Source organism: Aplysia californica, unplaced genomic scaffold (genome assembly GCF_000002075.1).
Source record: "Aplysia californica isolate F4 #8 unplaced genomic scaffold, AplCal3.0 scaffold00466, whole genome shotgun sequence".
NCBI lineage: Eukaryota > Metazoa > Mollusca > Gastropoda > Aplysiida > Aplysiidae > Aplysia > Aplysia californica.
Window position 1 is genome coordinate 182,191 of NW_004797736.1, and position 2,403 is coordinate 184,593.

At 36.5% G+C, this 2,403-nt stretch overlaps 1 protein-coding gene across 1 annotated transcript in view; it reads right to left on the reverse strand.

The window, feature by feature from the left end:
- LOC101855895 (usherin) overlaps positions 1–2,403 on the reverse strand; it is a gene marked incomplete in the record, with an annotated part of 124,012 nt that overhangs the window by 101,517 nt on the left and 20,092 nt on the right.

Below are 2,403 nucleotides of genomic sequence, written 5' to 3' on the forward strand. Positions count from 1 at the left end.
GGGGGGGAGGGGGCTGTCTGATGGAGACTATCTATGAACTTTATGTTTTGATCCCTATGTTGACTAGTTGTGAAAAACAGCCTACCAGTACTTTCAATATCAAGAAAGGCAGTGGGATGGCGGTTGAAAAGATAACAATAATTTCAGTATCCTTTGTCTTTTAAAATGGGATACAACATTTACAAACTATTGGTGCGCAAAGGCTACAGTCTTAATTGTTAACTTGTGTCGTTGGGTTCCTTAGCCTATTATTAATAACTAGCTGGGCCCCCTTTCGATGAAAGGAATGATCGGTGCATCAGCTAAAAACCAGTGGCCTACTATATTTACACTCTACTGGAATGGAGCAATAGATCTTGAGAGAAAAGTGACACATGTGTTTCCAGTTGCCAAGTAATAGATGTATGGATTGATTCTCTATTCTGCTTTCGTGGTTGTACACTCCAGAATTCCAAAGGTGTGGTGTCAGTGCGCACGGTTAGTGAACGGAAACCTGACTTGTTTACAATGGCGTCTTAGAAGACAAACTTTCCCAAGATTAGATATAAACGAAACTAATGAAAAACAGAAAATTAAACCACAGTGACTTCAGACTCATCAATAAAACTGTGCACTCTTTGAATGATTCTGAACCACTATTGATTTTTTCAAATTTTACAAAACTTTTGTTAGGAAGGAAAATGTTAAATCACAATTGAATTGAATTGAAATAAATGCAACACACAGAGGAATAAAAAGGTAATTTATTGGAAAATTTCGAGTCTAGTACAGAAGGAAGTAGAATCTATGACTGGGAATTATTGAACTTTTAAAAATTCATTTATCTTTCTTTAGTAAAATATATAAGTGGGTTCCTTATCTTAAAGAGAAGAAATGTAAGAGAAGTCTTCCTTTTTGTTGTTTTCTTTTTATAGAAAAGATATCCTGATTGTGAAATAACTTTTATATTAATTTAAATGTCAGTGAATTCCTTTGCATTACATCCCAAAATGGGTAGACCTATTATAACTTACCACATCAGTCATAAAAATGCAGAAAGCTTCCAGTTGGAATGCTAGATTTGGGAACGTTTTCAAAAACGGATAGAGGTATGAATGAGATAAGAAGCCTTCCGCGACGAGCGAAAGTTACACTACCAGACCAGTGAAGCCTACATAATAATATTCCCATGTGTTCAGTGACATCTGATAAAAACAGATAACAGCTGATAACAACAGATAACAACTGATAACAGCAAATAACAACAGACAACAACAAATATCTACACAAACGTCCTAATTTAGTTGTTTTTTCCGATAAATTGTTACTTTCGATTTCGGTGTTTATCTTTGTCGAGATAACAACAAATAATAACTGATAACAACAAATAGCAACTGATAGCAACTGAAAACAATAAGATAACATCAAATATCAACACAAACGTCCTAATTTAGTTACTTTTACTTGGTTTTTAAGGTAGTAAGTTGTTATTTGTTTACTGGTAACAACAGCTAACAACTGACTACCGTAAAAAAAACAAGTAAAAGTAACTAAATTAGGACGTTTATGTTGGTATTTGTCGTTGTTTTATTGTTATCAGTTGTTATCAGTTGTTACTTGTTTGTTGTGTGTTTATCTTTGTCGAGATAACAACAAATAACAACTGATAACAACTGATAGCAACAAATAACTGATAACACAAAAATGCTTTGATTCCAGCCTCAAAAATCAATACATATATTCATGAGGTCAACCAGGCCCCTACTTTACGTGCACAACTCCGAGCAACTACCAGAAGTAGAATATTCTTTAGCGATGACCGGAGTTGTGTCCTTTTTTTTTTGGGGGGGGGGGGGGGTTGTTACATTCAAATCGAAAGTAAAATCGCAAGTAACAATTAATCAGAAAAAATACTAAATTAGGACGTTTGTGTTGATATTTGTTGTTATTTTGTTGTTGTCTGTTGTTATTTGCTGTTGTTTTCACTTGTTATCTGTTTTTATCAGTTGTTACTTTTTGTTGTTATCTCGACAAAGATAAATATCGGAGAGGGCTTCTATTAGGTGTACGTTGCCGCCCACAGAGCAGCTTCCATTACTGTTTAACCTTCTTGACCCACACGTACAAATACAACACACACACACACACACGCACACACACACCCATCTCTTGAAGCACATACAGACACACACACACACACACACACACACACACACACACACACACACACAGTCGGTCGCACACACACACACGCACACACACACACAAAAATATCCAATAGTTTACCGTCAAGCCTCTTTCCGACTCGGAAAACCCCTTCCGCATGTTGACGGGATCAGCAACTTGGGGGAGCCGCCGGCGCTAATCAGCTGAAGGGCCGTCTCATAAGAGACTAACGACATGTCTTGTACCGGGAAAATTATT